At 41.7% G+C, this 27,264-nt stretch overlaps 1 protein-coding gene and 1 pseudogene across 4 annotated transcripts in view; both read right to left on the reverse strand.

Moving 5' to 3' along the window:
• KIF26B (kinesin family member 26B) overlaps positions 1 to 27,264 on the reverse strand; it is a 412,305-nt gene that overhangs the window by 308,334 nt on the left and 76,707 nt on the right. The gene's annotated exons all lie outside the window — the stretch shown is intronic.
• LOC143839367 (myosin regulatory light chain 2, smooth muscle minor isoform pseudogene) lies at positions 24,079 to 24,796 on the reverse strand (annotated as a pseudogene).

A 27,264-nucleotide genomic window follows, 5' to 3' on the forward strand; every position in this document is an offset into this window, starting at 1 on the left:
GTATGATGGTTGTTGTTGAATTGTAGCAAGCAACCAAGTCTGCATACGGTACACAAGCTGTGAGGCAGCAAGTTGTATAGCTGGCCCCAATAAGTCCTCTCTCAAAGGACAATCACCCTGCCCTGTTGGTTAGAAGCAAACTTTGTGACAACAAAAATGACGTAACCACGAGATATAAAGGGTTTTTTCCTTGCTCGGTCTGTGCTCTTGCATGCAAGAGAAACACATTCCATAATCAGGCAGGAGATAAAAACTTTTATTCATAAACCATTCCAGCAAATGTACAGTCTATATAAAAGTATGTGGGATGTATGTCGAGAGCCATCAGGGTACGGTTCTGTGAGCACAGGAGTAACATAAGATGAAGATAGATAACAGCTCCCCTGGCAAAGCACTTTGTGGAACCTGGGCACGCAGAGACACAGCTGAGATTTTAGGCAATCAAACAGGTGTCTGCACTGGAGAACACACTCTCAAGACTTTCGAGGAAAAGGGAGTTGTTTTGGATGTACCACCTGGACTCTTTCATACACGGAATGACTGAGGAGATGGACTGGATGTTCACATTTGAAATGGACTGGATGATTGCATTTTAAACTGTCTGTTAAGTTAGCGATCCCCAACCTGTGGGCCGTGGACCACATGTGGTCCTTCGACTAATTGGAGGTGGGCCCCGAAGGACGCCTTCTCCCCCCCCCCCGGACCTTTACTTCATCCCCCCCAGCCCTTTACAACACACTTTGGGTGTCATTGTCTCCCATCACTCCCAGATGGGACTATCTCGTTGCAGAGAACCAACCTCAGGGTTCCCATTGATTTGTCATGAGTTAAAATTTCCATGAAAATAAAATGTTCCTTATGGTCATTGTTGTGGCGTGTCTGTATCTTATTTTGAAGGGATGTTTAAACATTACCATAGCGATCAGAGAGCGTTAGGGCAGTGGTTGAGAGTAGAGGAGTAAACTATCCCCCCCCCTCCGGGCCTCAGTAAAAGGCGTTGAGTGGTCCCCGGTGATAAAAAGGTTGGGGACCACTGTGTTAAGTAGTTTAACATAGTGGTTTATCTCTGCTTCATTTTCCCTCCGCCCTCCCCATTGCCTTCACAAGACTTCAATACTAGCCCGTAGAAAATCTCTGATGCAATACCAGTTGGATTTGATCAGCCTAGCAGGTGGGCATAAAAAGTTGTGTTCCCCCCCCCTCCCACTTTTGCAACGACAAAGCTTTTTCTGACACATGTGGGAATGGCCTGGTGATTGAGAGCTGGGCAAAGGTATGTATGGAGATATTTTATTGAAATATGGGCCATATATGGTCATGTTGAATTGTGTAATTTAATCTCCATCTATTTTACAGAGTGGTAACCTCTGGAAGTATATATTTTAAATGGCGGGCTGCAAATCAGATATTTTTATATTAGAAAGACTAGTTGGAGCAGCACCAAACAGTAAGTTACCACCATATTTATATAAATTAAATCTATAAATTTAAAATATATTACATTAGATACTTTTAAAATAAATGCTCATTCTAATATTTTTGAACAATTTTTTTATTTTCAGGGTTTTTCTTTGCAACCCAGCAAGCCCTTTGATTTTATACATGCATTTTATATATGCATTATACGTGCATTTCTCATAACAATTTGACCACTGAGGAAGGCCCCTCGGGGTCGAAACACGTTTGGTCCATTCCATGTTGGTCAATTTAATGTTTAGTTAGAGCTGTGATATTTTTAAATTATGATTACTGTGATTTATAGATCTTTTAAATTTTTTGAATTAGTGCATTTTATATAATAAATGAGAGCCTCTTGTGGCGCAGAGTGGTAAGGCAGCAGACATGCAGTCTGAAAGCTCTGCCCATGAGGCTGGGAGTTCAATCCCAGCAGCCGGCTCAAGGTTGACTCAGCCTTCCATCCTTCCGAGGTCGGTAAAATGAGTACCCAGCTTGCTGGGGGGTAAACGGTAATGACTGGGGAAGGCACTGGCAAACCACCCCGTATTGAGTCTGCCATGAAAACGCTAGAGGGCGTCACCCCAAGGGTCAGACATGACTCGGTGCTTGCACAGGGGATACTTTTACCTTTAAAGGTAAAGGTATCCCCTGTGCAAGCACGGGGTCATATCTGACCCTTGGGGTGACACCCTCTAGCGTTTTCATGGCAGACTCAGTACGGGGTGGTTTGCCAGTGCCTTCCCCAGTCATTACCGTTTACCTTTACCTTTATATAATAAATATTTGCAAATTTTAAAAAATTATTTTTGCATATAAATAAGTAAACAAACTTCCCAATGAGACTGCAATGTCAACATAATATAGTGTGTTTTTGCACACAGCAACACTGATTGGTTTTTTACAAATCTTGATGTCACGGTAGCTCTTGCATAATGTCTTGTGCAGATGAAACTGCACTAAGTAAAACTTCTCTTCCACTATTACCTGGCAGTATCCAGTCCCATGCTGGTAATCATGGAACCGATCTGAACAAAAGTCACACAGAGTTTTTTAGAATTTCCAGCAAGAAACAGAAGCAGATTTTCAATTATGTTTCTATTTCTCTGGCATTATGACTTTCTAAGTTTTCCTTTCCTTTATTTAAAGTGTAGATGCAAAGTCCTACCACATGCTTTCACCGTGTATCTTTTTCATCTAACTGCAAATCTACATCCCATCAAAGATGCATCCAAGTTCACATTGACATGCTGCTGGTTTATTTTCCTTATCAAACACTATCAAGCTACAAACACTACCAAGCACTGCCAAGAAAGTTATTTTTTCTGTGGTCAGAACCACATGAGCAATAAAACAAAACCTCAGCTATTCCCCTGAAACCAGAGACATATTTAGAAACTGTTTTACTTCATATTATAATCCAAATTCACCACACCTACAGTTGATATATCAAATGCAAGTCCATTTGGCCAAGTATACTGTTTATTTTCCCCTTTGAGACTTGCTTGAGGGATTGTTGTGATATCCTTCATTTCGCTCAGCATGGGACAGAAGCCCTGGCAGGGGGCTTATCAATGTCATTTCCCAGCAACAACAGGAGGGAGGGGGGAAATAACACTGAGAGTGAGCTGGGAGGATGAAGGAAGTCGGAATCAAAGCAGTCCACATGATGTAAATGTGGACACTTCATGCAGCTCACAGAAGGTCAATGAAACAAGGATTACCTCCTAGCCAATGATTTATACTTGATATTTTTTGTTATCTGTGTATCTTGCTGTCTTTCAAAGGAAGTCAGAAAAGAGTTTTAGCCTCACAACAACCCTATATGATCAGTTACAGTGAAAGATAGTATTCAGGGAAGCCTTAGCTTAGGTGCACAGGTCATCAACTTTAATCGAGATAGTCATATATTCATGTTGCACTGGGCAATCTCAGTTCAACACCAAAGCTTAACCAATCAGTGTATGTCAGCAATAATTAATTCATGCCTAATATGGAAATGTTTTCTGACCAGAGATTTGATTGGCTGATCTAATCTAACACAGAAATAAAATAGTATATGAACTTTTGTATCAGCGTACTACAGTGTTCTTTGAGCTCTCTCAATGAACCTATGCATGTAAATAAAACTGTGTAATCTGGAAATTTCAGCTTGTAATTGATAATAAACTGCCTGGCCAAGACTTTTCAGGATATTACTGGGATTTATTATCACCAATCATGTCAAGAACTAATTTCTGAAACAATAGTTACTTGCTCAAAGGTATGCATTGTTAGAGTTGCCAACTTTTAATCTGCTCCCTGAAGCTGTTCCTTTAATATCAGTTTGGTCTGCAAGCAAATATCAGGTGATATTATAGAGCTTCCTGCCCTGAAAACCTTCAACACTCATACAACCTCTGTTAAAGTGACAGGACATTTTTTTTTGTCTACCTGAAACTTTATTGTTCATGAGTGAGGGCAATTTAATCTATTTCAGTGTTTCCAGTTAAATACAAAATACGTGTTTCTTACAGAAAGCTCATATTTTTGGTTGGAACATCCTAACAAAGATCAACATGAATGTTCAGGAAATGGAGGGAATGACAGAGCTCTAAAGAAGAGTACCTACAGGTTACTAGGCACTGTAGATCAATCATCAGAAAGGCCAAAGCTGAGAGTGAGCTAAGATTGGCCAGGGAAGCCCATTGTAACAAGAAAAGATTTTTCAGTTACGTGAGGAGCAAACGTAAAGTAAAGGAGGCAATAGGCCCGCTGTTGGGTGCGGATGGACAAACTCTAACGAAAGATGCAGAGAAAGCAGAAAGGCTTAGTGCCTATTTTACATCTGTTTTTTCCCACAGGTCAAAGGGTTTAGGCACATCTAGAGATGGCAGTAGCCAAAGGATAGTGTCTGGGTGGCAGGTTAACATGGATAGAGAGGTTGTCGAGAGGCATTTAGCTGCACTGGATGAGTTCAAATCCCCTGGGCAAGATGAAATGCACCCGAGAGTGCTCAAAGAACTTTCCAGAGAACTTGCACAGCCCTTGTCCATCATCTTCGGGACCTCTTTAACGACTGGAGAAGTCCCGGAGGACTGGAAGAGAGCAAACGTTATTCCGATCTTCAAAAAAGGGAGGAAGGATGACCCGGGAAACTACAGACCAGTGAGTCTGACCTCTGTTGTGGGGAAGATAATGGAGCAGATATTAAAGGGAGCAATCTGCAAACATCTGGAGGACAATTTGGTGATCCAAGGAAGTCAGCATGGATTTGTCTCCAACAGGTCTTGCCAGACCAACCTGGTTTCCTTTTCTGACCAAGTAACAGGTTTGCTGGATCGTGGGAATTCGGTTGATGTCATTTACTTGAATTTTAGTAAAGCTTTTGACAAGGTTCCCCATGATGTTCTGATGGATAAGTTGAAGGACTGCAATCTGGATTTTCAGATAGTCAGGTGGATAGGGTTAGAGAACCACACTCAAAGAGTTGTTGTCAATGGTGTTTCATCAGACTGGAGAGAGGTGAGTAGCGGGGTACCTCACGGCTCTGTGCTCGGCCCGGTACTTTTTAACGTATTTATTAATGATCTAGATCAGGGGGTGGAGGGACTACTCGTCAAGTTTGCAGATGACACCAAATTGGGAGGACTGGCAAATACTCCGGAAGATAGAGACAGAGTTCAATGAGATCTGAACACAATGGAAAAATGGACAAATGAGAACATGATGCAATTTACTAAAAATAAGTGTAAAGTTCTGCATCTGGGTCAGAAAAATGAAAAACATGCCTACTGGATGGGGGATACGCTTCTAGGTAACACTGTGTGTGAACGAGACCTTGGGGTACTTGTGGATTGTAAACTAAACATGAGCAGGCAGTGTGATGCAGCGGTAAAAAAGGCAAATGCCATTTTGGGCTGTATCAACAGGGGCATCACATCAAAATCACAAGATGTCATAGTCCCATTGTATACGGCAGTGGTCAGACCACACCTGGAGTACTGTGTGAAGTTCTGGAGGCCTCACTTCAAGAAGGACGTAGATAAAATTGAAAGGGTACAGAGGAGAGCGACGAAGATGATCTGGGGCCAAGGGACCAAGCCCTATGAAGATAGGTTGAGGGACTTGGGAATGTTCAGCCTGGAGAAAAGGAGGTTGAGAAGGGACATGTTAGCCCTCTTAAGGAATTTGAAAGGTTGTCACTTGGAGGAGAGCAGGAAGCTGTTTCTGTTGGCTGCAGAGGAGAGGACACGCAGTAATGGGTTTAAACTTCAAGTACAATGATATAGGCTAGATATCAGGAAAAAAAATTTCATAGTCAGAGTAGTTCAGCAGTGGAATAGGCTGCCTAAGGAGGTGGTGAACTCCCCCCTCACTGGCAGTCTTCAAGCAAAGGCTGGATACACACTTTTCTTGGATGCTTTAGGATGGTTAGGGCTGATCCTGCGTTGAGCAGGGGGTTGGACTAGATGGCCTGTATGGCCCCTTCCAATTCTATGATTCTATGAATGATCATACTCTTTCATAAATATCTGCAATCTTACCCCTCCATACTTGCAAGCATCTACATGAAGCTTCTGGGAAAGGTCATTTGGAGTTATGGAGTTGTTATTAGTATGCAGTTTATATGCATCTCGCTTCCCCATCAGAGTCAGGTACAGCAGTGGATGCACTGAACTAATTCTAGGAAACAGTTATGGGCTATAAGGTAAAGGGAAAGGTATCCCCTGTGCAAGTACCGAGTCATGTCTGACCCTTGGGGTGACGCCCTCCAGCGTTTTCATGGCAGACTCAATACGGGGTGGTTTGCCAGTGCCTTCCCCAGTCATTACCGTTTACCCCCCAGCAAGCTGGGTACTCATTCTACCGACCTCGGAAGGATGGAAGGCTGAGTCAACCTTGAGCCGGCTGCTGGGACTGAACTCCCAGCCTCATGGGCAGAGCTTTCAGACTGCATGTCTGCTGCCTTACCATTCTGTGCCACAAGAGGCTCTTATGGGCTATATAAGAGCCAATAAACTGTAACAGTCAAGATGAGACTGAGATACTGCTGGTTAGAAGGGTACGACAGAGAATGAGGTGGCTGGATGGAGTCAGTGAAGCAGTCGGTGCAAACTTAAATGGACTCCGGCGAATGGTAGAGGACAGGAAGGCCTGGAGGATCATTGTCCATGGGGTTGCAATGGGTTGGACTTCGGACCTAACAACAACTGTTGGTTAATGATGATATGCTAATCAAAACCCCTTATTTATTATTCCAAGCATTTTCAAATGTTATATACAGTATTCCTTCTAAGCTATGCACACGAGTGGCCGCTCATTACCACAGAAGCTCCACTCAGCAGCCATCTGCCCATTGCCCATTTTAAGATTACAGCAGATATATCGTGCTCAAGATGTGAACTGCTCCACTTTAGTGTGTGTATGTGTGTGTGGATTGGAGGGAACTTTGTTTTCTACTTTTTATATGATGCCATCCATAGTTAACTTTTACTGGTGCTTTTGTGATTATGAGGTTTCCATCAGTTATATTGAAAAATTATTCTGGATTTTGCTGTTTTTATTGGTTTTTACTGTGTTGTTTTAATCACCTTCATTCTGAAACTGCCTTTGTTATCTCATTCAGAGTGTGCAGCACAAAATTTGATTGTTAATAAACACATGTTCAAAATCCAAACACATTTATTCATAATATTCAGGAGCAATTACAGTCCTTCAGACTGGCACTTATTATAGCATCTCGCTGTTGATTTCATTTCTCCAGGCAGGCAGAAGCAGAAGGGGCAGTGAGAGACTGACCCAACAGATATATTCTTGACAGAGCTATCATCCAGCCAGAACAATTAGCCTGTCTTCCTGCTAAATAGGACTGGCCTGATTGGAATTTCTGTACATGTTTCCACTTTTCACTAACCACCGCATTCTTGCTAGCTTTAGAGGGGCTTTTTAAATTCTATATGAGCATCTGTTCTACATTTATGTGAACTATTTCATTCCCTGAGCCAACATCTGCTAGGCTGTGGTAAAAGGTTTGTTTCTATCTACAGGTAGGCAGACAGGACAGATGGAGACAGAGACCACAGACTGAGCTCTCTCTCTCTCACACACACACACACGCACACATACACATGGGCATGTGCGCTACTCAACAGCAGCTTGTCTGTAGGCTGGTCATGGGGGGAGGGGTAAAGACAAAGATGAAAGCTTTAATCTGGGGGGGGGGGCAGAATGGGTCAGTTTGCCAGAGGGCAAAAGCTTTGCCTGCATATACTAGTGCTTTAGAAGGTGGAAGAGAGGCAGAGGTTCAAGGCTTCCCCCACATAATAAACAAACATAGCAGACAGGAGAGAAAGCTGCTGGGAAAAAATCAACCAAGTATAATGAAGTGTGAAGGAAGTAGGGATGGAGTGGCATTGAGCATTGCAGGAGAAGAGATATAGTTAATCCATACACCAATTCATGTACCAATTCATACTCCATTGAAAATTTAATGTTCTTTAGAACAGGGACACTTTCTTCTGTGTGAAATGGGGGAGGAAGAATCCATCTGGTAAGAGATCCAATTTCTGGAAATTTCATGACAATTGCAGAATACACTTAGAAATACATTTCCCATTGAAACCTATCACCTGTTACAACTAGCTTTAATTTTGATATTAAAGAGCCTAATTAAACAACAGAACCAAATCTGAATCTGAGACATTTTCTGCACATTCAACTGTCTCCTGATTTTTGAGCAGAATTAGTTGGGGCACGGTTGTTCTGTTTGAGGAGAGAAGTTTGGTTTAGCTGAAATATGTTTTTTTTTAAATTTCCTAGCTGAATACAGATGAGAGAATCTGCCTTGGCTACCAATACAACTGCCCCAAATAAAAGCTTATTTTGGGGCTTTTATTTGGGAATAGTCAGTTATACTGATCAGCTGGGGTTGGTGGTAACTCTCAGCTCTCACGGCCCCAGCTGATCCTTTCAGGTCTGTATAGGACTTCGAGAGATCTCCCCCAGTCTCATGCAGAGCCCAGAGACAGCTTCTGCTGGCCAGAGATTTAAACCTCCCTCCAGCAGAGGTTCTCTGGTCAGGCCTGGAAAGGGTGGAAAGATCATTCCTAGTCCATTGCACTCAGGAGATTTTATTTTAACTGTATTCTGCAGTACAGAGCTGGAACCAGCGTAAATAAACCTATGCAGAATAGCCATGACTGGTTTTTGTGTATTCCTTTTTTCTTTGGCTCTATGTATATGTGATAGACTTGTACCTGGAGTTGAGCACAGCTCCCCCTGGGCATGTATTTTCATGCAATACCAAACATGCATTATCATGAAATGTCTGAAGTGGACCTGAACATGATTTAAAATCTCTTTATTTATTAGGGCACTTTAACCCAGTTTTCTCTACTCAGTGTGAACTCAAGCCACCTTACAATATCAAGAACAACAACAAAACAGAAAGCCAGAGAAGTATTTAAATCCAGGTTGCTTAACAACCGAGTGACCTGCAGTCAACAGACAAATCTACAAAATGGGGATGGGGATGGGGGGGTGAACAGGTGGTAAGAGCTCTACCCTTGATGGATACAGTCTCTGCAGAAGCAGGCAGACAGGCAGGCATTCACTTCCTCCCTTCCAGCAGGAAGGGGATGGGCCCATGGCTCAGTGCTAGAGCATCTGCTTTGCCCACAGAAAGGGCTGTGAAAGACCTAACCCTGAGAAAGCGCTGCTGCCACAACCCTGGCTCTGACAGACCAAGGAACTGAGTAAAGCAGTGGTGCATGTTCTGGCAGCTTCCCTCTACGCGTTCAGGGAACAGAAGGCGATAACAGCTCTGCCCTTGATGCTGACCGTTTTTCTCTCTAAAAAGGCAAGCACTAATTCCTAGGTTTTCCACATTCAAAAACAGTCCTCTTGCCACAGCTGTATAATCACTTGGGAACATCAGGCATGCGTAACCCCTGGTCCTTATGAAATCTGCGGAACAGGGACCTGCCGTATCACTCCACATCTTTAACCCGGAAAGCAGTGTCTGCTTGAATCTCATCAGTGTTTTACCAGAGCTGATGGTTCAAATACAAAAACTATTGCAATCTTGGGAAACACCTGGCAGGTTCAGCCTTTATCCTATGAGAACACCGAAGATGAGAAGCTTCAAGCTAATGTTGTTCTGTGAACCTTCGTCTATGAACCAGCTCTGGTCTAGGACACAATAATGCAATCTTGACTTACGTCATATTTTAAATCATGGAAATAAGCAACAGTCTCACACAGAAATCTGACTACGTTGCTAAGGAAAGAAGCTAAACCACTGTTTTTTCCCCTTTCTGAAATGGATATGTGAGAGATAATAACACCCATCCCTGAACTTAATCATTAGTGTCTGTTCTGGATATATTATTGCAAATCTGACTACAAAACAGATTGAATAGGGGAAAACATTTACAGATCTAAAGGTGTTAAAACTCTTTCCCATAAGATATCACTGTACTCTGCAATTAGAGACCAATATCGATATCAGCAGGTGTTTTCCACTTAAAACTAAAAGCCTTCATTTTAATGGCTTTTGCCCAGCATCTTGTAATAGCACACAATGGTAATAAGGGACCCTAACACTATCAAAAATAATAATATCCTTTTGTCATGACTTACAGCCATCTCTCAAATAGTATGATTAAAGGTTAATTTCATGGCCATTTATGTCTAGATAAGCACAGGATACATTTCTTACAGATAGTTTTTTACATGTACGATTTATGGAGGGAGGACTCTAAGTTGACCATTCTGAATGCCAGGATGTGTTCTTTAAAAAGTTCTTTGTAGCAGGAATAGGAGGAAAGAAACTCCAGACCACCAAGGGGGTTGTCTTGATTGGTTTGCCCAATATTGTCCAACTAATGGAGCTATTACATACAATCAAATTCATTCCTGCTCAGAGGAATTGACACAGAAAGCACTCAATTTCCTTGGAACTATAGCATGAAGGAATACAGAATCAAAACCTGAAAAATGAAAGGCAGAACTCTTTCTGAGATAGGTGCTTGGAAGGTTTTGGTTATGTGTTAGGTTTTCATTTGTTGTAATCATTGCTTTGATCCAATCTACTAGTGAAAATTATAGTACTATTACCTGCCTCAAACTTCTAGGTTATGGTGGGCCTGAAATGTAAATGAATAAATTAGATCAAAACCAAGTCATTATGTATGTCCACTAGAAAAAAATTCACAGATCAATGAATTGCTACCTGCAGTAATCCTACAAAATCCAGCAAAACTGGAGCATTTTCCAATTCACCAGTCCCAGACCAGCATTCCCACAAAAGTACAGCTTGCATGACTTAATCCCATAGCCAGCATAGCTGTATCAGTAGCTTTTGCTATTTCTTTTTTCCCACCACGTTGTTGAGGTGATTACAGGTAAGGGCAACAAGGAACAAAGTGCTGATGAAAAAGATTAGAAGCCCTTGCGTGTGCCCTTATGTTGGGAATATAGAGGTCTATTAAGAGTGTATCAATTACTTCACTAACAAACGAGGAAAGCCCTATCCTACTTGTCATGCTATCATCACTAATGTAGCTGCTGTGGTATGAAATGACAACTTTAATAATTTTATCAAGCAAACACCACACAAATGCTGTAACTTAAAAAAATGTAACATATATGCCCCGCTGCAACTAAAATGGATGAGAGAATGGTCCAAGTTGCTTTCAAGTACCTACTGGTATTGCATTCACACACTAACATAAGAAGAGTCCCGCTGGATCAAACCAAGGGCCATTCCGCGCAGCATTAATGTTGCTGAAGTGTTACCATTGTGTAACACTATATATTTTTTGTTATTCACGATGTCGTACACAATCTGCAACACTCCTGCAAAAACATTTTACATTTTAAATAAAACATCATTTATTAGGATTCAGGTGACCTGTTTGCTTCACAGAAAAGTGCCATTCCTGCCTATCTATAAAGAGTTTATATTTACAGGTAACTGTATCCTATTAACTCTGTGTTCTACTGCATACTTTGTATCTGTGTTCATATTTATTTATTTATTTATTTGCATTCTTTTTTGTTCTGCATGGATTTTTCTCCCTTTAGTTCACTTTCTGCTTGCTGTTTCTCTGCATTTTCTGAAAGTGGTTTTGTTCTGGATTTTTCCCTTGCTTCCAAAATGAAGGTAATTCAAAACTATAATGATTCCCTTGGATTCCTCCCTGCCCTTTTCCCACTCCTCTGCCACCCTCCTACTGCCCATATTGCATGGCATGGCTGGGGGCTCAGGCTGCCTATGCTCCAATACCGCCCCCACTGAGGAAGTGTCATGCTCACATCCTCTGCTCAGGAGACCCAACTGCCACAGACCAGAAGCTGCTTGATCTCCCAGAGGATAAGCAGCCTGGTAACAGCCAGACTGATACCCAGCCCTACTATGTGAAACTCCAGGACAAGATGCCCGCCAGCCCTGAAGACTCACCAGAGGAGCAGCACTGACAGCCCCAGACCAAGACCCTGGCAAGCCATGAATGGCAACGTCAATGAAGGAGATCTACTTTGACAGCTGTCAGAAGATTGGCATGCCTGTCAGCTCTCTGTCAAGGTAGATGGGGTCCAACTGAACCTCCTTCCTCTGACAAGGGTTAGGTCCAGCTGCAAGCCCTCTGGCTGAAGGCTGCTCCACCCTGCTCTATGTATTTCAGGAAGACCTTACCTCAAGGTCCTTTGTGGGTGCAACATGTGCATTCCCTGCCTGTCTTCCCAGACAACTCCTTGTTCTGATTTGCTATGGTGAAGCTTTGCCTGAGTGACTCCTGGTTCCTGACTTCAGCCTGGCTCTTGACTGCAGTCCCAGCTCCAGACCCTTGGCTTTGGTTCCTGACTTCACCCCCAGCTCTGGACCTGTGGCTTGGCTTTTGACTACATCACTGGCTTCTGAAAGAACATGACTACAGTGTAAGCATTTACATCCTTCTAAGTCTCCATGAGCTCATTCTATTTCTAAACAAAAAGGAAAGAGAGAGAGCAAAAATGCTGGTAGGATTCAACCCATCTATGTATTTGGGATTAGCATTCCAGTTTGTTCAGTTTAAAATGATTCACTATTGCAATATCCAGTAGTTTATTGAGTCTTTGTTGACCCTGTTTGATGGGAAGCCAAGACTGGAGAACTTTCATTGGAGGCCAAGTAGTGGGTGGGTATGGGCCTAATATGGAAGTGATTCTCATATCCATTCATCTTATGCCCACCTTAACAGATTTTAGGCACCAAGGAAAATATCTGTTTGATTGTTCATGGAGACTTGTTCAAAATAACAAACAACAAGGATGTGAATGCTTACACTGTAGTCATGTTCTCTCACGTTTCATATGTTTTATATTATATTTTGTTTCATTTCAATAGTGTCTGTTTTGTGTTATTGTACATTTTGCTGTAAGCTGCCTAAAAAATTTGATTGGATAGGCTGGATAGAAATACCTTAAATCATCATATACATTTGAATATATTATTGTGTGTTCTGGCATCTTAAGGCATGTTCCTCATGGTTTAATATCTCAGATACTATGTGTAAAACTAAAGGAAAGCTTTTGGATACCATTTTCTTATTCAAATTGTTCCATCCTGTTTTTTTCTCATACAAAAAAAATGGCGTAAACAGCAAAGCTCCTGCCAGCAGAGTATGGTTCACTTAGTGAAAGTAAGTTATGGGATCCAACACAGTGTTTTATCTGCTGTTGATATTTTATATTATATTTTGAGGGACTATTTTCATGGAAATATCTCGTTTTCTGCTGCTTGCTACCTAGAATAATTTTTGGAAAGGTGAAATATAATGCTCCAAACACACTCATAAAGAAATCATAGAAACTGCTGACCTCATGTCTAAAATCACACCAATTTAAACATTCACCAAAAATGGTTGAAACATGACAGCCTCCAATGTCCGTCATTTCTAATATCTTACATTCACTGAACATGGTAATAATAGAGTTAGAGATGTTAATGGAGCCCTGGTATGGAAAGTTCTCATAAGCATATTTATTCATTTACTTCATTTACACTGAGTATTTCTGCCCAGTGGGGATCCAAAGCAGCTGACATCACTCTCCTCTCCTGCATTTTACTTCCACAATAACTCTGTGAGATAGGTTAGGCTGAGACAGAATGACCGACCTAAGATCAACCAGCAAGCATCCACAGCTGAATGGGAAATTGAACCTGAGCCCCCCAGATCCTACTGACAACTTCACCCACTATACAACATGAACTATAATTGCTCTCAGAAATTTCTTACCAAAAAGAGTAGTTGAACAGTTAAGAGGCATCTCATCCACGTAAATACTGTTTTTATATTATTTATATATTTCCAACTTGCATCATCTCATTTTCCCCTCAACTACTATTTCGTCTTTCACTTCCCTGAAAGCCGCCATACCATCTCCTCTTTTCCTGGTTCGTTCGATCCTCCCCATCCAATAGCTAACCTATCTTTATCTGCTCCTTCTTCAGCTTTGCCTCCTCCCCCTCCCCCAGCAACCTCTAAGGAGTAAAAGTATAGCCCAACTATGTGGTGGCAGCCACTACCCTGGGCCTAGTTGTACTGCGGGGTATTTGCAGGGGAGTGCTTCATTTTTCAGTGCTGCCATCCCCTCACTATTTCTGTCTTCCTGGCAGCCCCATATGCTCTCCCCTTTCCCTTATTCCTTCTTTCCTTCCCATTCACCAAGGAGCCTAACTTTTATTAGCTCTCCCATCTTCAGCTATATTTCTTTATTTAATTTATACCGAATCCTTCTCCACAATGGGGATTCAAAACAGCTTACTCTTCTCCTCCTTTTATCTTCACAGCAACCCTAGGGGTTAAGTTGGGCTGAGAGTATGTGACAGATGTTAGGTCTCCCAGCAAGGTTCCACAGCAGAAAGGGGATTTGAGCCTGGATGTTCCATATCCTAATTTGAAACTCTAACCACTACACCACACTGACTTTCATGGGGTGGCTGCTGTTTAAACAGGAGCACGCAGTTTGGCCTTGGTGAGTAATGCAAGTTGGTTGGTAGCAAATCCCCCAGTGAATCATCCATAAAAGGCCAAAACAGTCCTGGAAAGAGCCCTCCCCCTGCATTTTAGTGACAAAAATTAAGGCTTGAAGGCTGGCAATACTTGTGGATGCCTACCAATAGCCAATAAGGGCACTCATTTCTTAAAGTTAAGGATGTTGTCTATTGGTTTGGGGTTGGTTAAACTCTTGGTTGTCCTTTCCTAAGAGTTCAGCTTTTTCCTTAAAATAGCAGGCATTTTTCAGATTTGTAGAAAGATTTGTCTTGCATATCTACAGCTCCAGTCTCTGGATTAAAGTATGTATACATTTGGCCACACAGAGAGATACACTGATATAACTTTATGCATACTATTTTTATGTTATTTTTTCCCAATTTACACTCAAGGTTGGGTGCAATATGAATACAAAGCTCCCCAAACAGATGAATAAACACAACAGCACCGTTCCTTACTTTGTTTTTCTCCCCATAGCCAGATTCCACTTCAATTGTACAGAAGGAAAAATCCTTACATTCTGATGGTGATAAGAGATGGGGTTCTCTGTCCTATTGATCCAAATAATAATCTGATCCTTTTCATCTCTTAGGAAGCAAACTGGAATATGCAGTAGCAATAACTCAGATCAAAACCTGAATATTCCTTTTTAGACAAAAATATAAAATCTAGATGAAATCCCACTTCCCTTCTCCTCTAGCCCTTTTTATTAATACCTTTCAAGGTCTTTGAAGAACTAATTAATCTAAAGCCACACTTGTGGAAAACAGTTAATAGAATTTTTAATATGAACATAAAACCATAACAAGATTTTATCTCACATCCTTTGATATGTGTAACAAACAGTTACTCCAGGAGGCTTTAGGAAACAGTTATAGAAAACCACAGGTGATAAATTAACCACAGAATAGCTCCCCATTTTGTTCCCCTGTTGCAACAGAAACATACTGAGATTTTAAAAGAAATCAACAAAAAGGCTGTGAAGGTCAAAGTCAGTTTTGTTCATGCTGTCTACCATGCTTGAGGGAAATTATATAGAAAATAACAATCACCTGAAAAGTATACTCTTTCACATTTTCTATACTTTTTTCTATACATTGGTAAATTATAAAGGTAATTCTGTGTTCACACACTCACAATCTGGGCACAAGGCCTGTAGAGTTAGATGCTCTGATGGTGTGAACAAGGGAAACACAATCGGACAGAATGACACCCAGAAGAAAGCCAGCCCAATCCTGTGTAATTTATTAATTAATTTAAATATTTATGAATTATTCTCAAAGGAATAGAGTCGAATTAATCCCCAAATAACCCTCCTTCTACCCCAGTTGGGTTCATCCACAGATGGGGATCTCTAGAGAGTGACATGACCCTAGATTCCATCTGCACAGTCAAAGAGATGGACAACAAAATGAAAGACAGAAAAGACTTTAAGGACATTTGTAGTTAGAAGGAAGGAAAGAGACAGCCCCATTGTTAATATTAATGCCATTAAATACTATCAGGCCAAACAAAAGGCTAGGATGAAATCCTATCATGCTAGCATTCCATAGAGTTGATGTTGTGGAAGATTCAAAGATGCAATTCTCCCAATAAAATTTGATGGTTGTAGACCCAAGAAGCTGTTCCACATGATAATTCTGTATACTCATATTAATGGAGGACCAAATGGGACTCCACTGAGCAGCATGTTTGCTAATAAGCTTCAAAAAATCAAGAAGGAAGTGAATAAAGTAGGACATGCATGACATTCTCCCAGAAACAAACATATCTGAGTTCAGTAGCACTTTAGAAACCAACAAGATTTTCAGGGAATAAGCATTCAAAAGTCAAAGCTCTCTTCATCAGACATGAGTAGGAATAGAGATATGACTCTTTTTATCCCATGCAGAAGCTGAGAGGGGTGTTGTCACGAATGCTTGTAAAAGATGCAAAGGTACAATACATATTGTAATCAGCTTTATTAGATCACAGGGGGAAAGCTTGAGGGCAGAAAATTAACATCTGATGTGAGATAAGAATCCTATGTTCCTAGGATTCCATTGTTCTGAATCTGTGAATGAACTCAAGTTCCAGGATCTCATGTTGTAACTACCCCTTGAAGTTTCTTTGTTATACTTTAACATTGAAGACTTATTAAGTTCAGTTTATAAGCAAACTTTCCAAGACAAATAAGCATTTACTGTCTTATTTCTCTCTAGAATTCTGTTGATATAAACATTTGCGGCATAAGTCATTTTGGTTATAGAATCATAGAGTTGGAAGGGGTCATACAGGCTGTTTAGTCCAACCCCCTGTTCAATTCAGGATCATTCTAAATCATATGGGATAAGTATCTGTCCAGCTGCTGCTTAGAATCATAGAATCATAGAGTTGGAAGGGGCCATACAGGCCATCTAGTCCAACCCCCTGCTCAATGTAGGATCAGCCCTAAGCATCCTAAAGCATCCAAGAAAAGTGTGTATCCAACCTTTGCTTGAAGACTACCAGTGAGGGGGAGCTCATCACCTCCTTAGGCAGCCTATTCCACTGCTGAACTACTCTGACTGTGAAATTTTTTTCCGATATCTAGCCTATATCGTTGTACTTAAAGTTTAAACCCATTACTGCGTGTCCTCTCCTCTGCAGCCAACAGAAACAGCATCCTGCCCTCCTCCAAGTGACAACCTTTCAAATACTTAAAGAGGGCTATCATGTGCCCTCTCAACCTCCTTTTCTCCAGGCTGAACATTCCCAAGTCCCTCAACCTATCTTCATAGGGCTTCGTCCCTTGGCCCCAGATCATCTTCGTCGCTCTCCTCTGTACCCTTTCAATTTTATCTACGTCCTTCTTGAAGTGAGGCCACCAGAACTGCACACAGTACTCCAGGTGTGGTCTGACCAGTGCCGTATACAATGGGACTATGACATCTTGTGATTTTGATGTGATGCCCCTCTTGATACAGCCCAAAATGGCATTCGCCTTTTTTACCGCTGCATCACACGCTGCTCATGTTTAGTTTACAATCCACAAGTACCCCAAGGTCTCGTTCACACACAGTGTTACCTAGAAGCGTATCCCCCATCCAGTAGGCATGCTTTTCATTTTTTTGACCCAGATGCAGAACTTTACACTTATCTTTATTAAATTGCATCTTGTTCTCATTTGCTCATTTTTCCATTGTGTTCAGATCTCGTTGAACTCTGTCTCTATCTTGCGGAGTATTTGCCAGTCCTCCCAATTTGGTGTCATCTGCAAACTTGATGAGTAGTCCCTCCACCCCCTCATCTGCTTGAAGACTGTCAGTGAGGGGGAGCTATCCACCTCATTGGGCAGTCGATAACACTGCTGAATTACTTTGACTGTGAAAAAATTTGTCCTGATATCTAGCCAGGATTATTCTACAGATAGTTTAAACCTATGTGAATCCCATCCTCTGCTGCCAGTAAGAACCTTTCCCTGCCCTCTAAGTTAGCGGTCCCCAACCTTCTTCTGGTCGGGGACCGCCTCCGGGGGTGGGGGAGAGCCAGCGGCCGGGCTGCCGCAGCTGCTCATAAACACGCATGCCCAATTGCTGTGCATGCGCGTTTTGGCCACCAGGTGGCGCTAACACGCATGCACAGAGTTGCCGCGCATGCACGTTTTGGCCACCAGGGGCGCACGCACGCATGCGCGGCAGTTCCGTGCGTGCACATTTGCGTAGCTGGCGCGCCGGCTGCCGCGCCGGCCTCTTTCCCCCCCTCTTGCTGCAGGGGGGGAGGCAGGCACGGCCGCTGGCAGCCCGGTATGATGGCCTTTGCGGCCCAATACTGGGCCGCGGACCGGGGGTTGGGGACCCCTGCTCTAAGTGACAGATTTTCAAATACTTAAAGACAGCAATCATGTCCTCTCTCAACCTCCTCTTCTCCAGGCTGAACATTCCCATGTCCCTCAGCCTTTCCTGATAGGGCTTGGTCCCCAGGCCCTGGATCATCTTCATTGCTCTGAACCCTCTCAATTTGGTCCACATCTTTTTTGAAGTGAGACCTCCAGAACTGCACACAGTACTCCAGGTGGGGCCTGACTAATGCGGTATACTGTGGGACTGTGACATCTTGAGATTTTGATGTGATGCCTCTATTCATACATCCAAAGACTGCATTTGGCTTCTTTATTGCTGTACCACACTGTCCATTCATATATTTATGCTCAGCATAGTTAACAGAACCGAGGACCGGTGAGGTGGTAGAACATATGATTTGCATGGCAGGTGGCTCAAATTTAATTCTTGAAATCTCTGACTATCTCCACTAGCAGGTTTGGAAAAGACTAGTCACCGTCAGCAGAGGAGAAGATACTGATCAAAATGGTCCAATTTTGGCTTGGTATAAGGCAGCTATATATGTTCACAACAAGAGAATTGTGCAGTGCAATCTCTTTGTTGTCCAAAATATTGTTTAAGTTCACACAAAATCACTGTAATACATTCAAAATTCCAGTATTATTCCAGTACTACTTTCCAAAATTCCAGTATTATACTGGGTGAAGAAAACAGTATTCCACAGTCCCCTGGCACTATTGTCTCAACTAAACAAGGGCATGTGAGCTCATGTTTCTTTCTTCTTGTGGCTATTATTACTAAAAATCACCATTCCTGACAACCCCAAAAAGTAATCATAAATGGAAAATAAACCACAAAATTGCAACATGCATCATTAATTACATATTTCAATGGCTAGAGAAGCAACTCCATAATAACACTACTGTAGCTGAGAGCAGAAGGATCCCATTGTTTGCAGTTAATGATTTCAGATCTTAAATAGTTACATCAATCTTTTATTCTGGCTGATTAAAAACAAGAGTTAGAGTAGTGACTGCTGCAAGAAACTCCCTAGATAATAGTTACAAGTAATTAAAGGGCATCTGTAGAAAAGATGGTTCATGATTCTGAAGCTAGAATTCCATAATTAACCATTATTTTAATCACTAACACATGTGCCATTAATGATTGTGTTTTAAATCTTTTTTTTTAATCCTGAGGTATGAAAGTAAAATAACAACTAGAGAGAAAAGAAGTTCAAAAACTCGTCATGAGGAGAGAAGTAATGTGTATTATTCAAGCAGCCAAAGACCAAAGTAATTTCTTTTCCTCTGGAGTTTTCTCCTGCCACAAGATTGCAGTATTTCTCTTTTAGTTTCAGATGCCTGCCACACAATTATTATTAATGTAATATAATCTGCAACCAGAAAAATAGATAATAGAGTTTAACTGGCTGATAAGATAATATCTGAAAAATTATGAAGGGAGTGAGACCACAATGACTGAAGCTTATCTAAAAGAAGGGTGTCCTTTCCTGCAAATTATATTCAGATACAATACAGTTCCATATCAAATGTCTTTGGCTCAAGCAGAATAGCATAATACAAATATGTAATGATTATATGAATGCCACATAAGAGCAATCCAAGACATTGTTGTAATAAATCAAATTACTTTAAGTGTGCCATATTTAAACTGGGGAGGAGGATCATATCACTTTAGATAGATTCTGGACATGTGTCATCTAATGTGTCTATATTTTAACTTTTTAAATTGTAACTAAAGACAAGACTTTTATTAATCATCCCTTCAGGCTGCAAAGAAATAGCACCATTACCTGTTTCCAGCTTTTTTCATTGCGTGTAGCTCCTTCCAGAGTCCTTCATGATTCAACAATTGGCCACTGTTTGAAAAGCACAGTGCCTTCAGCTGAACTGAAACAGCTGTAAAGGTGACATAAAGCAGGGGTAGTCAACCTGTGGTCCTCCAGATGTCCATGGACTACAATTCCCATGAGCCCCTGCCAGCAAACGCTCATGGGAATTGTAGTCCATGGACATCTGGAGGACCACAGGTTGACTACCCCTGCCATAAAGCATTCTGCTGAAAAAGGAGACACAACATGTGTGGTCTGCAAAACTGTAACAATGAGTATCTACAAAGGCTAGGAATTATATTGTCATAAAAACCTTTGCAATGGAATTCAGGTAACATTTTAAAGTACTCTCAGTTTTAGTAGGCCTACATAGGGAAAGACTGATAAGAGCAAGATACAGGAAGACACACACACACCCTCACAAAGTTGAATGAATACAGCAAATAAGATTTCCTCTGACTCTGGGGACAGGATTATAAAAGATTTTCAAAAGTCACAAGGATGGAAAAGAAAGCCTTTCTAAATTGCATTTCTTGGATTTGATTTTATTATCTTTGTGGCACAGTTATTACATATTAAAGCTAATGGCTCTCCTCCTCTAGTAACCTAATATGGAATGTGATTGATATCCCTATCAGTACTTTAGAGAGGTCTTTGAATTTCATAAGCAGAATTAGAGAAAGCAGAGGATGGCAAGTGGAATATCCTTGTGTGTACTGAATACTAACCACAAGGTTTTCATTGCCCTATATAAAACTCCTTGGCATGTTCCTCCACATCAACCCTAACAGTGAAAATTCCCAGGCTATTCTCGCTGAACAAATTTTTCTCGCAACATTATTCATTTTTGTATTTGTATATAGTTCTGTCATATCTGATTTTAGATAGGTTGTGTATATATGTACTGTCTAATGTGTCTATGTTTTACCTTTTAAAATTGCCAAGACAGTGCTTGTATTAATCATTGCTTCACAGTTACCTATTGAGCTAATTCTATGACCCCCTTTGCACATATTCATCCCATTATCATCCTTTCCTTTCTTCCCTTTCACATTGTACTGCCTGTCAAAATTCAGGTTGTAAGACCGCTTGGGCTGTAATTTATATAGCAGCAACTTTGTAAGTCACCATATAGAAGAAGAAGAAGAAGAAGAAGAAGAAGAAGAAGAAGAAGAAGAAGAAGAAGAAGAAGAGAGTTGGTTCTTATATGCTGCTTTTCTCTACCTGAAGGAGTCTCAAAGTGGCTTACCATTTCCTTCCCTTTCCTCTCCCCGCAACAGACACCCTGTAAGGTAGGTGAGGCTGAGAGAGCCCTGATATTACTGCTTGGTCAGAACAGCTTTATCAGTGCTGTGGCGAGCCCAAGATCACCCAGCTGGCTGCAAGTGGGGGAGTGTGGAATTAAACCCGGCTAAGCAGATTAGAAGTCCGCACTCCTAACCACTACACCAACCTGGTGTATACCACTATACCAAGCTTGCTATACAAAACAGCAAACAGTAATAATAAACAAACAACACTAACCCATACCCAGACTGATAATGTTGACTGTGCTTAATTCAATTCATTGTTGTTTCTACTGAAGGTCTAATAGTGCAGCATCCTCCTTCCAAATGCCTCCTGGAAGCCCATAAGGAGGTTATGAGGACAATGATCTTTTCCCAATTGTGGCCTCCTCCCAATTGGCTTCTTACTGCTTCTAAGCAAGAATGTTTCATTAAGCCACAGTGATAGACTGCTGGTGATAGATCTGCATCACTCTCTAGTCCAAATAGTGATTTAATCACAAGAGCTACGGCATATATCTGGGCAATAATATAAAACAGAAAAAAGGGATCCATATCTTTGAAATAATGTCAGAATACCCCTTCTTCATCATCAACAACCAGAATAATAAAAAACATAAAAGACATATATGCAAATCAGGTAGACAGTCCAAATTAATCTAAAACACTGACTTTTGAAGGGGGGAGTAAGAAAGAAGTATATACTTTAAAACCAAAAACTTAATTAACAATTTTTGAGCAGTAAATATCATGTTCAGTAATGTACCAGCTATAGCAATCTCCTTTCTGTTAATTTTTGACACACAAATTAAAGATACATTGTTAAATCTTAATTTTTAATTTCCTTCAGTTGTTATATAACGTGATCTACACTTAACTAATGGTTCTGCTGTACAAACATATGTTTGTACAGCATATACAAATATAGCAGCCATTTGAACTATGAGCTTTTCTTTGCATCTCTGAATAAAAGTACTGGGTGAGAAACATGCCTGCCTACAAATACTAGCTTGTGTGGATCATGGGCACTCCCTGGAAGATCACTGTCAACCACCACCAGAATAGCTGTCACTACACTGCAGGAAGTCCCATTTTATTCCCTAAAAATAAGAAAGTAATATGAGTTAAAACAGTCTGCCTTATCTATAATAGAGCCTTCCAGAACAGCAAATTCCTACCCATTATTTATTATCATTTCATGCCTGCAGGAACAGTGCAATGTCAGAAGCATCTCAAAGGGTGCCTGGTGCCTTTGCAGTGAGGTAGACGTCAACCATCAGTGCAAACTATCCAAGTCTAGACAGCCCTCAGGTTGTCTCAGTGTATTCAGTTTCTCTATGGAAAATCTCCTTTCACTGTCAGATGTCCATTGTACAGGAGACATTCAGTCTCCAAATTATCAGTTTTGCCTCTAAACCCACTGCACTGCAAAACAGTGACAACAACCAGATAGCCTGGCAGGATTTTGCTCTTGCTTAGTTAACTGATATAGTTTGTGTTCAGTTGGATGCTGTTCACTGTCAGTGGGTAGCCCTGTTTTTTTGAAATGAACATTACTGGATCTAATTTATGAGGCCCTTTGTGGGTCATTTTCTATCAGGTCACGTGCCTGTGTGTGCAGAAAAATTATTCTCTCTCTTCCTAATAAGATTAGATCTGCCTTTCCATAAAGAAACAAGTCTTCATTTTTCAAAAGTTTCTATAGCGGTTCTGTATTTTTATACCATAAGGAAACATTATTTATTTATTTTTCTTTAAAAAATATTTATAAGCTCACTTTTCTCCCAGCTAAAATCAAAGTAGTTTAACAAACCTAAAAATCACAGGAAGTTTAAAACATCAAACTGTTAAAACATTTGGCAAAAACCTTATAAAAGACACCCATAGGAGACTCCTGCTCCACAAACCAACAGACTACATACATCACTTAGGGCAGTGGTCCCCAACCACCCTTCGCGGCACGGTGCCGGGCCACAAAGGCCTTGGAACAGGGCTGCGGCTCCCTCTCCCCGCCCCCCCCCCGCAGTGAGAAACTTCCCAGGCCGCAAGCAAATCAGTCGCCAAAGTGGCTGATTAGCTTGAGGCCTGGCAAGCCCCTTTTATCTGTGGGAGGGGGGAAAGGGAAGCGCGGCTGGCGACACAAATGCGTTTGCGCCCGGTGGGGCCAAAACACACATGCACGGCTGTTTCACGCATGCGTGAAAATGCCACGCATGCGTGTTTGCGGCCCCACCAGAGCATGCGCAGCGCCCGGATCTCCCTCCCCCCCCCCACCAGTCTGCAACCTGAAAAAGGTTGCAGACCACTGACCAAGGAGCTCTAAATGATCTCTTAAAAGTTTTGCCTTTTGGCCCTGATGAAATTACAGAACAGAAAAGGCATTCCTGACTACTTCTGGATGACTGTTCTACAAAACTGTAGCAGCTATAGAGAGAACACAGAGAAAAATTGATAATTATAATTGCCCTCTCTAAGGACTCGGTTTAACCAACTAGTACTGTTGTCATGAGAAAAGTTGTCACATGGGTTCATATATGGAAAGAAATCTTTCAGCTAGGGTTGTGCTTCGACTCGGTTTGGCTGCCTCAGCAATCAGCAAAGCCCAAGGTGGCCAAGTCCCGCAGAGGGGAGAGGAGGGGCCTTTTGAGACACTGATCTTACCCTCCAAATCTCACAAAATTATCTCAGTTGCCATTATCAGCCTGATTACACAGGTGCAAGATGCGCCAGAATGGCCTGGTATAGATAAACACATCAAAGGTAAAAGCTGTAAAAGCTAAATGCATGCAACAGGTGCTACCAGGAAAAAACCCTCAGATAACCACAAGTGAGATCTAAAGAGAATTGCAGAGGCATGAATTCTGTTTCAGTCATCCTTGTCCTTTGCTCCATGTTTAAGGATGCGTGTGAACTCAATGCAGTTGAAATTACTGTTTATCAATTGGTGCCTCTCTGAACAGCTCATCTACTTCTTCATATCTGTAAACCTGTCTCCCATAGTCATCGGCAACTATCTCAGGTTGTTTTCCTGAATGATACTGTGTTGCTTCTTCATCAAAGCAAACAAAGGCATTTCTGATTACATGTTCTGGATCAGTGCTATTTAATTTCTCCCCAAACATTGTCAGAAACATGGTGAAGTTTGTTGGTCCTGGAGCCTCATTCATCATGGCATCTAGGTTCATCTGTGGGACTCTTTCCCAGTGAAGCAAGCATATCATGAAGGTCTTCTTTGTCAATGAAGCCATCTCTATTTTGATCAATCATGTTGAATTCTTGAATCTGTGACTGATCAAACATAGCAAACACATTGGACATTGCCTGCTGGGGGTGCTTCTTTGTGGGCTTGGTCTTTGCGCTCTTGCTTGACATATTGGCTGTTGGATTCTGAGCAGCCACAGGAGAAAACCAGCTGTAAGAGGGTGCCCACCAGATCCAGCAGCAGGAATGCCAAGGGCTCGGAGAGGTACGACACTTCCAGAGAGCCCGTAGCCAATTCTTCATGTGCTGCAAACATTGCTGCATCCAACTGAATAAAGGGATAGGGCTTTTCCAGTGGTGGTACTTCACCTGTTGAATGCCCTTCTACTTGAGACCTGTCAGTGCCTATACTACTCTCATTCAGCCATGCCAAATCATTTCTTTCTGCCCAGGCTTTCAGCTAAGGGGCGGGTCTTTAAAACATCATTTTTAAATCTTTATGTGTTTTAGCGTTTTCATTTTTATGTTGTTTTGTGCTCCCAAGTGTTTGGAATAATGGATTTCAAAAACTTTTATGTTCTCATTAAATTTTGTAAGCCATGTCAGACAGGTCCCCTAGACATAAACAGGGGGGGATCCTGAAACATGTACGGGGGTGGGGAGAGAATCCCATCCTCCTTCCCACTCACTCAGCAGACTGGCTACTCGTCAGCCAGCTAACAACCCTGCTGGACCGACTGCTTACTGCAATGACTCCCTAACACACACCTCAAGTGGCAGAAAGGGCAGAGGTTCATCTGTCACCCAATTCATCTGAAATGCCATGAATTCTCCTCCCTTACCAACTCACCTGCAGTACAGCTGCCTCAATGGCAGAGGGCCAGGTCTCCTGCTCCTCTTTTACCCACCTGCCTCCAGTGATGACTCGTTTTCTTTTCCATACCTGCCACATGCATCAACTTACCAGGCAAGAGTATGGAGGGGAAGCAGCTTTTTCTTTTTTTCCCTTTGCTTTTTCCTGTTTCCATGCCCAACTGCAGAGGGAGAACAACTGTTTGCTCGTGTTCAAGTGCAGATAACTGTTATCTGTACAAGGGGCTGTCTCCCCATTTAATATTTTTCAGCAAACCTGGGTTTCCTCTCAGATATTATCAAAATATCTCCTTTCCATCTACAGGACCTGTTCCACAGATTTAAGTATCTGCAGACAGGGCCATATTGATTATTAGAGATATTGATTAAAAAATGTGCAAACCACATTTTACCTATATTGCCAATCCCTATATCTAGACCATTTACGCATGAGGAATCTTTTCCTGGACAGCCTTCAAACGTTGGTGGGTTTTAGAACCCCCTCCACATCACGTTACCTGCATCCCGAGGCTGCCCAGTAGCTGGGTTGAGTTTTAGCTGTTTTAACTCACGATTTTGGGAATCACCAAAACTGGATTTACATCCCTAAGTCTCATGTCCCATCGGTGAGGAACCAGTGAGCAACCAGGGATAAGGCCATATGGAAAGGGAAACACGCAATACTCTTGGCAGCTTTGTCCCACCCTCACACCCACCTTCCTCTCTCCATTTCGTGCTCCAAGTAATTTTTTTTAATGGTGCAGTCTGCACTGCAGCGCAACCACAATCCTACATTGTCAAAGGTAAAATAAAATCTTCTTTAAAGTGTCCAAGGTCTTCTGGGGATCAGGCAAGCTAAACACAGCCCCTTTTGTGTTTTCTGGAGGTGGGGAATGAGCTGGGAAATTTGCTAATATCATTTGCTAATATCACTGCTAGCTCATAAGCTTTCTGTAGCCTACTGTGTCAGATTCAGCAATAATTTCCTACAGCTGTTCAGATCCCTCCATTCCAAGGGCAACCATGGCACAAATTCAGGTGGGTAGCCGTATTCGTCAGAACTAGCAGAATAATGTTTGAATACAGTGGCACCTCTAAGGCCCATAACATTTTATTCAGAGTATAAGCTTCTGTGTGCAAGCTTCAGATACAGTGAAATAGAACTTCTTTGTGAGAAAATGTGGTTTGTCCCCATTCCTCATCAGCAGTATTGGGAACATGATCACAGGCAGCAAGCAGGTTCAACAGTCACCTTGCTGACATCTGAATGTACTGCTTTAATTTTTTCATCCTTATACCTGTTATTTACTTTCAGAGTGAAAAGGAAAATACTGCATTGGGTATGCCTTCACACCTGACACAGGTGACTTACTTTCACTAAAACAAATCATTCAAAGAAGGAAATGTGTCACTCTTTGTAGAAAACACAGCTTTAGTCAGCAGAATGATGCAACTGCAAAAAAGGCTAATGCAATTTGAGGCTGCACAGTGCACTTGGTGGTAACGTAATTTTAGGATGAAGTGCAGCATTCAAAACACAAGAACAAAAAGTTCCACTCTACGCTAGCTGGATCTCATCCGGTTTACTGCATACAGTTCTGTTCAGGATATTTCAACAATAATGTACACAAGATTACAATGTACACAATAATGTACACAACATGACAAGACTGAACATCGACAGTTTAGGAATGAATGAACTTCTTATTGCAAAATTTAGGCTTACATTGAAGAAAGTAGGGAAAAGCACTAGGCCACTCAGGTATGAACTAAATCATATCCTTGATGAATATACA

The sequence above is a fragment of the Paroedura picta genome, chromosome 1 (assembly GCF_049243985.1).
Source record: "Paroedura picta isolate Pp20150507F chromosome 1, Ppicta_v3.0, whole genome shotgun sequence".
Classification (NCBI taxonomy): Eukaryota; Metazoa; Chordata; class Lepidosauria; order Squamata; family Gekkonidae; genus Paroedura; species Paroedura picta.